The 8,040-nt window shown below is 33.1% G+C and overlaps 1 long non-coding RNA gene across 1 annotated transcript; it reads right to left on the bottom strand.

Annotated features, from left to right (window-relative positions):
* Nucleotides 1–246: 246 nt before the first annotated feature.
* LOC137002246 (uncharacterized) lies at nt 247–3,405 on the bottom strand. The gene is made up of 5 exons (XR_010891804.1): nt 3,359–3,405; nt 2,309–2,398; nt 2,071–2,160; nt 753–809; nt 247–628 (listed from the first exon to the last, which is right to left on the bottom strand). It is a non-coding gene; the product is annotated as an uncharacterized lncRNA (long non-coding RNA).
* Nucleotides 3,406–8,040: the final 4,635 nt, after the last annotated feature.

The raw sequence follows: 8,040 nt of genomic DNA, 5'->3' as shown, positions 1-8,040 counted from the left end.
CAGTGATTTCTATTTAAAGTAACTCCCTTCAAAGCAGCATTTATTTGTGTGTGATTACCTTGTAGAGACAAAAAAAAGACAAGATATGTAACAAGTTATCAAACTGTATTTGTCAGTTGCAATAAACTGTTTTAAACAGCCTATTCAGTCATTACATTCAAGAATCTTTAAACTTGTGCAAATGCTTTTAACAGTCTGATGTAAAAGTAATTTTAGATAATGTTAGAATCAAAAGACTTCTGCAAACTCAGAAAGTGAAAATTAACCTAGAAAAAAAAACAAAAAACTAAGGATAAATACAATTAAATTTTTTTTATACAAATTTACAAAAAAAAGTGTCCAGATGGTACTGTGCCCTTCAATGCACTTTATTGGATAACTTGTTGCCATCAACTTTTGCAGTGCTTTGAAAGTATACCTGAATCCAGGAGGGTAGCTCAAATTCAGTCCATATTTTACTCTCATCAACATGGCTGTATATGGCATATGGGACACTGCTAAGGTCTGAAGAACCTTTTGCCCCTCTAACACCACTCCAACATCTGCTAGGCTCTCTTCTATATCTGCACCTTCCAGTCTTATGAAATAAATCCCCATCAAAGTCTTCTGAATCGCCTCCTGTCCTGTCCTAGTGTGGATATTAAAAAAAAACAAAAAAACAAACAGTACTCTTAAATTCCTGTGTATTAACTTTAACAAAGCATTTAGCATCCTTGAAAATAAACAACATTTTAAAATGCACATATACTCACCATATACAGATCAGACTGCTAGATTGTGCACTCTCTCTTCAGTTCAATGTCACCATTCTAAAGATGCAAACAACAACAACAACAACAACAACATTACCCAAATATAGCCTTTACCCTTTAAAATGAAAATAATTCACCTTTCCATAGGATTACCCTGCCATTGCTCCCATCATACTCAACCACTTTCAGTTATCCATCCTCCTCATGCTTTACATCAGGGGTGTGAAAGCTTGCTCTTAGAGGGACTGTTCTGCGGAGTTTAGCTCGACCCAAATTAAATGCACCTGAACCATCAATGTTTTTTTGAATTTTCAAATAAGAACAAAGTGTTAAACTTTCAGCTTGCGCTGGGGTAAGTTAGAGCTAAACTCTGCAGAACATTGTCCATTAACAATAGTGTTATACATGTAACATCTGTCAGTTACTTTGCATTTATTGTATTTATCATGGTAATAAACAATCTTATATCTGTTTTTTTATGCATGCTCATGACCATAACCCCAGTGAGAGAATATTGTTTTAAAGGGTTAGTTCACCCTAAAATTACATTTCTGTCATTTGTTACTCACCCTCATGTCGTACCACACCAGTAAGATCTTCGTTCATCTTCTGAACACAAATTAAGATATTTTTGCTGATATCCCAGGGTATCTGATCTACTCAAAGGCAGCAACGTCATTGCACCTTTTGACGTCCAAAAAGGTAGTTAAAAATATGGTTAAAGTAGTCCATGTGACTGCAGTGGTTCAACTTTAATGTTATGAAGCGATAAGAATACTTTTTGTGGTCAAAAACAAAACAAACATTATGACTTTATTCAACAATTGGAACTGTCATCCTTGTTTACATCCGAATGCCAACTTAGTATATATAGGCTGAAGCTGAACACGTGCATTTGATGCTGACACAGGAGTCAGCCAATAACGAGCTGTTATTCGGACGTAAACAAGTCAGTCAGCAGTGAGTTCACTACGTATGACAACAGTTTAAATTGTTGAATAAAGTCATTATTTTTGTTTTTGTGCAAAATAGTATTCCCGTCACTTCATACCATTAAGGTTAAACCACTGCAGTCACGTTGACTATTTTAACCATGTTTTTAACTATATTTCTGAACGTCAAAAGGTGTAATGACGTTGCTGCCTATGAGTAGATCAGATACCCTCAGATTTCATCAAAAATATCCTAATTTGTGTTCTGAAGATGAATGAAGGTCTTACCGGTGTGGAACGACATGAGGGAATGTAATGACAGAAATTAAATTTTAGGGTAAACTAACGCTTTAATTTAAGGTTTTGTTGAGTGTAGTTTTTCATACCAGTGTAGTGGGCACCAAGAGATGTTTAATTTTTTGTCCAAGGACGACTCCTCAATTTGCAAACATCCGTTTTCCAGAGTATCCATCCAGCTTGACAACGAATGTTGACACCAATGGGATAAATTTAAAACAAAGACGTTATGAAGAGCAGGTTTAGCAGTTTTATTGTGCCAAGCCATGGGTTCTAACTAACTACTTTTATTAAAACCTAAAAAGACAAATACAGTGCTTCACTTACCTTAGCCAAAACGCCATTTTCTCCTTCAATAAATCTCCTTCCTTTATTTCACCAAAGACAGTGACGAACTCCAAAAACCATGATGAAAAACTGTCATAAAAAAAGTAATATCAGATAAAATGTCAAAATGTATGCATCTGCAAGGTGAACGTGGCATTATTTGTACAATTTTACTGGGACTTACATAGCTTAGAAACTACACTGGGAGGTTTTAGGAGCTAAAACGCTTTACCCCATTTTCACAGACTAAAATGCATATTTTAGCTGTTTTAACTGAAAGCAAATTGTACTGATACATCTTAAAATATGTGGATGTCATTGTTTTATCTAAAGATGCACACCAGTAATGTTTTTTCTAGTTTACGTTTATAAAAGCTACAATGCCCTAATTGAAATAATGCCTAATCCTGGTTTAGCCTAAGCCCTGTCTGTGAAACCAGGCCTTAATATACCAAGACTGTGATAATCAAAGACCAAACTCTGAAACACAATTCCAATAAAAGCAGATGAGCCCAAAATATCAACGCAATGCGTTTAGTTACACGATAAGCGTTTTTCCTCCCATGTTTTACATGCTTAACATAGCTATTAATACCGAAACAGCAATCTAAAAATATCAAATTCTGATGATGATGATAGCCTAAACCACATGTTATTCGTGCAGTTTAACCTAAAATATGAACGACGTTTAACGTTACGTTAACTAAACGCGTTGCATTCATATGCTGGATTCATCTGCATTTAGTTTATTAATAAGGTGCGTACTGAGTTTTAACTTTTAATATCACTGTCTTAGTGCATGAAGCCACGTAAAACTTTTTCAAGTTAAGCGTTTTACACAACAGATTAGTGTAACAAGTACAAGTACTTATGTTACAAATAAACACGCATCTTTCAATTGCATGGAATCATCCATTAATGGCACAATAAACGTTAAACAATAAAGTTTAACACAATATTCAATATCAATATATTAAAAACATCCCAGCGCAGACTTTGCGAAACACTAACAGAAATTAAAGCCTTTAGATTAACTTTTTATTTTCTTACCTCACTGACTGACGTCTGACGCCATTCACCTTGCCACCTCCTTCGCGCCGTCTTCATCAAATACGTTGGAAGTCGTCACATCCGGTTTTTTGAATCGCGAACTTAAACACTTTACATTAGTTTAACGACTGATAATTAAGTATAGTGGAGATTGGCACAGTTTCAGTTAATGAAACGCAATACAATAGTGTTTTGGTGGGAAAAGAAATGTATGTGTGTTATTTTAACAAAACAGATTAGGGTAAAACCAACAGTGCTGCAAAACCATTTTTTTGAGTGCACAATGCAATACGGATGACTTGAACTTACATTTCCAATGCGAAAAATTATTTATTCAAATGTATTGTCTTGTTTCTTTAAAAATAGCTGCAAAAGCTTTATGCATTTCCATCTTTTATTTAATTTGACTTCATACGAATGAACTGAGCAAATTGTGGCTGACAAATTTAAGTGCCTAAAGCAGTCTAGCACAGCTCAAATTACATGATATTATGCTCGAATAAACTGCATGCACGAATAAGGACTTGACAGCTATTGCTGCTCTCCAGTGCATTGATTTGGGTTTTCCTGCACTACACTTTTGTGTCTCGGATGATATAATTGCGAAAATGTGTTTACAATGTTTCATCGCTCACTGAGGTGATTACCACGGCATTCACTGGCTGGAAATGCAGGCCCTACACTGAATGGCTGATTATATAAAACCAAATGCAACATTAATTAAATTATACTGTTATGTTGTTATCACTAGACCTCATTGCATGTGTTTAATTCATAGAGGAACTAATAAAAACAGTTATTAATCCAATTTTGTGTAGAAATATCTTTACAAAAGTCAAAAGTGTTAAAATCACATGTAAGCTTATAGCTAATTTGTCACTGGAAATGGAAGGCCAGGTTGAATGGGTCACATTCAGTATTTTGTCAGATAAAGTTCATGTATTCAACTGTTAAACTGCACACAGGATCGATTCTGGAAAAAAGAAACATATCACTATGCTATTATGTAATAGGCCTACTTGAAAACACTTTTCCAAATGCAGTGCATATCAAATTTGTGGGTACACTGGAAAAACATGGAAATGTCTCAAATAAGTTCCAGAAGAAGGCAATAAAAACATTTAATACTGTCAGAAACTACTTTCAATCGCCAGTTTGTGGAACGAATATTGCTGTAGTTGGCCGTTTTATTTATGAAATCCAATGATTTAATTATATAACATAACACAGGCCATCATTGCTCATATGAGATAAGCATACAGAGAGGTTATAAGTAAGAATTCCAAAAATCGCATGGATTAATCTTTGATTTCTTGTTATTCGTGTTTTATGAACCAAGTAAAATCCTCCAGTTGGATTTAGTAGGTAGGCTACTATCGCCATCTAGTGGTCATGCACGGCTCTGACGTACCAGATGGGGAAAATGTGTCTATTTCAAGCAAAGAGAGCACCCCTGAAAAGAATCAGTGAAAATTAAATGTTACTTGTGTTTATTATTATTATTTCTACAGAATACGCATAGATTTTTGAACGGCTGTTAAAAAATCAAAACGCCAGATGCTGCAGTTACGCTACACCAGCAGGGGGCAAACAGAGCCATTCTAACCAGCCAACCCCTCCTTTGTACACAACAGAACACACAAATAGACGTGATGCTTAGGCATAATGAATCTCTCACTGACTTTGATTTTGCAGTTGCACAACTCTTTTGAGTTCTGATTGTAACACTTTTCATTTAGTCTTTCTTTTTTTAAAACCATTTTGGCTTTTGCAGTTGGACTACTGTGTTTTTACAGTATGCAAACAGTGAATATACAGACATTCAATAGGCCTACTATACAATATTCAGCACAATACTATACTTGCAGTGTATACAGTATTCAATTTATTCACCTTTTACTATACTTTTTATGTAATTGTGAAATTAATTTACTGTTACATATACTTTTGTCTGTAACTGCATACTTTGGATGCTGTGTTCTCCATTTTTTGATGTAGTGTCTATGATCTGTAGTGTTTATATTTTGACTGGCTGTGTGTATGGTCTGAAAGCATTATTTGATTTTGAGCACAGATAAAATAGTTTTGAGGCAGATGTTCTTTGGATGTAGTTTGAAGATTTGGTTTTGTGTTTAAGGTTTTGAGGAAGTGGGTACTGGTTTCAAGAAATGCATTTCAGCAATTCAGATAAACTAATATTTTTACACAAAAAATGTTTAAAAAACAACCACAATTATTTTCAAGTTGACAACCGGACTGTATTAAACGTGCAGCACTATGAGGTAATGTGACAGCAATGTAGCATATTACTGTTTAAAACAATATTGTTGCATACAGCATCACGTATTTAAAATTGTTATAGGCAGTTAAATATTAGGCACCATATCCCTTGTGAAAAAGAAAGTTTGCTTAAAGGGATAGTTCAAAAATGAAAATTATCCCATGATTTACTTACCCTCAAGCCATCTTCTTTCAGACGAACACAATCAGAGATATATTTAAAAATATCCTTAGTCCTCCAAGGTTTATAATGTTTGTGAATGGGGGGCTGCGTTTTGAAGCCAATAATAATGCATCCATCCATAAGAAAATAAAAAAAAAAAATCCATACGACTCCAGGGGTTAATAAAGACCTTCTGAAGTGAAGCGATGTTTTTTTTGTTTTTTTGTTGTAAGAAACCATATTTAAAACTTTATAAGTATACCTATAAGTACTTTATAGTATCCTTTGTCCCGACGCATAACGTAATGCCGAATGTGGAGGCGCAGAGGATAGAGCAAAACAAATCACCGGCCACGGATTATAAGTCTAAAACGATTATTTTTAAAGTGAAATTTCGGAGGATTTTGATATAAGAGAAGAGGAACTTAAATTTGTTGCACAGCCCTATTTGTTTGAACCGTGAGAGACGTCTAAGCTTACAAAACTCCTACATTCTGCGTCATACATTTGAATTTATAAAGTTTTAAATATTTTTCTTATAAAAACACATTGCTTCACTTCAGAAAGCATTTATTAACCCACTGGAGTCGTATGGATTACTTTTTTTTATGGATGGATGCATTATTTTTTACTTAAAAACGCGGTCCCCCATTCACAACCATTATAATCCTTGGAGGACCAAAGATATTTTTTTAAATATATCTCAGATTGTGTTCATCCAAAGAAGATAGTCATATATACCTAGGATATGGCTTGAGGGAGAGTAAATCATGGGATAATTTTCATTTTTGGGTGAACTGTCCCTTTAATTGTATTGACTGTGCACTTGTAATGCACTTCAAATCTTAAAAGTATACATTTTAAAAATATATACTGGCAGATATATTAATGAAATAAAAGATAGCTTAAGTGTACTTAAAGAGAATTCTCTTTTATGACTGTCTTAACTTTTAAAAAGTACACTTTGTAATAATGTCAAATTTAAAGTTTTACTTTAACGTGTTTTACAGTAAGTTAAAAACTTGCTGTGATTTAAAAAGTACACTTAATGTCATTTTAACTGTAGTGTGTTATTTAATATTGCATTTAAGTTATTTTATTACCAAATTGCACCATTACAAATGTGTAATTACAGATATATTTAAATACATGACATACCAGTTTCAATAAAAATAACATTAAAATATATTTTAGTTTACCAAAAATGCTTGTCAGTTCATTCTGTAGAACACTTTAATACAGAAGAGGATTAGGGCCAAGCAATAATAAAAAATAAAACCATCTCGAGATTAAAGTTGTTAAATTTCGAGAAAAAAAGTCTAAATAAAATGTTAAGAATAAACTCGTTAAATTACGAGAAAAAAAGTCAAGATAAAATGTTGAGAATAAAGTCATTAAATTACAAGAGAAAAGTCGTTAAATTACGAGAACAAATTCGTTAAATTATGAGAAAAATGTCGTTAAATTTCGAGAAAACAGTCGAGATAAAATGTAGAGAAAAAACTCATTAAATTATGAAAAAAGTCATTAAATTATGTTACGTTACGTTAATTTAACGACTTTTTTCTCGTAATTTAATTACTTTATTCTCAACATTTTATCTCGACTTTTTTCTCGAAATTTAACAAGTTTATTCTCAACATTTTATTCCGACTTCTCGAAATGTAACGACTTTTTTCTCAAAATTTAACAACTTTAATTTCGAGGTGGTTTTATTTTTTTATTATTGCTTGGCCCTAATCCTCTTCCGTACTTTATATTCATATTTCATATATCATATTTCAAAGACAATAGAAGTAATAATGAAATTATAAACATGCACTGAAATCCTTTTTAAGTGGTTCAAAAAGCACTCTAAAGTTCAGCTAATTGCATCAATAACTGTAAACTAGAATAGATTATTTAACTGCAATTAAAATGTAATCAAATGTTCCAAAACATTAAGTATATAATTTCAATAATAAATACTATTTTTAAGAGTGCTAAAATGTACTTTTTTCACAAGAGATAGTATGCAGTAAGCTAGCTGTCCATTCCAGACACAGAAATAGAACACATTTGAATCCATAAATCCTAAATATCAGAATCACCAACTGGTATTTTCTCTCACATGGTAATAAAATAACAAGCTTCGCAAATATCCTGTCACTCAGAATCACAATTCATTGTACACTAAATGTAATGTGACCTGTTTGTGAGGCTTGTAAACACAGAATGTACCACAAACTGGCCTGTTGGT

The sequence above is a fragment of the Chanodichthys erythropterus genome, chromosome 15 (genome assembly GCF_024489055.1).
Source record: "Chanodichthys erythropterus isolate Z2021 chromosome 15, ASM2448905v1, whole genome shotgun sequence".
Taxonomy (NCBI): Eukaryota; Metazoa; Chordata; class Actinopteri; order Cypriniformes; family Xenocyprididae; genus Chanodichthys; species Chanodichthys erythropterus.
Note: the sequence above shows the minus strand (reverse complement) of the source record. Positions and strands in the feature narration are given on the sequence as shown.